Source organism: Pterocles gutturalis, unplaced genomic scaffold (assembly GCF_000699245.1).
Source record: "Pterocles gutturalis isolate BGI_N339 unplaced genomic scaffold, ASM69924v1 scaffold30879, whole genome shotgun sequence".
NCBI lineage: Eukaryota > Metazoa > Chordata > Aves > Pterocliformes > Pteroclidae > Pterocles > Pterocles gutturalis.
In genome coordinates this window covers 1240-1560 of record NW_010136722.1, presented here as the reverse complement: position 1 = coordinate 1560, position 321 = coordinate 1240, and the positions used below count along the sequence as shown (strand labels likewise).

The 321-nt window shown below is 60.1% G+C and overlaps 1 protein-coding gene across 1 annotated transcript in view; it reads right to left on the bottom strand.

The window, feature by feature from the left end:
- The window catches only part of LOC104468330 (collagen alpha-2(IX) chain-like), a gene marked incomplete at both ends in the record, with an annotated part of 6522 nt that overhangs the window by 5446 nt on the left and 755 nt on the right, over positions 1-321 (bottom strand). The window lies entirely within an intron of this gene.

The window sequence follows — 321 nt, the reverse complement described above, 5'->3', positions numbered from 1 at the left end:
TGGAAGGATGGGCTCCCATGCCATGCGGCGAAGCGGGGCTGGGCAGTGACACAGGGGACCCACTGCTCGCAGCATCGTTTCGGCCGGGGGCTCTGTTCCTCCCCACTCTACCAGCCCCCAGTTACCCAACTATACTGGTGGCTGTATTTCAGGCCAGGGCAGCAAACACTCTTCCAGCTGCTGTTAGCCTGCAGAGATGTGCTGAAGGGATGATGGCAGTTCTCACCAAGAAATCAGCGCTGCCTTCCACTCCCTGGATGTGTCCTGGGGGGCCCTGGAGGGAAGGAGACCATCAGCATCCGCGGTTTGGTGTCAGCATTG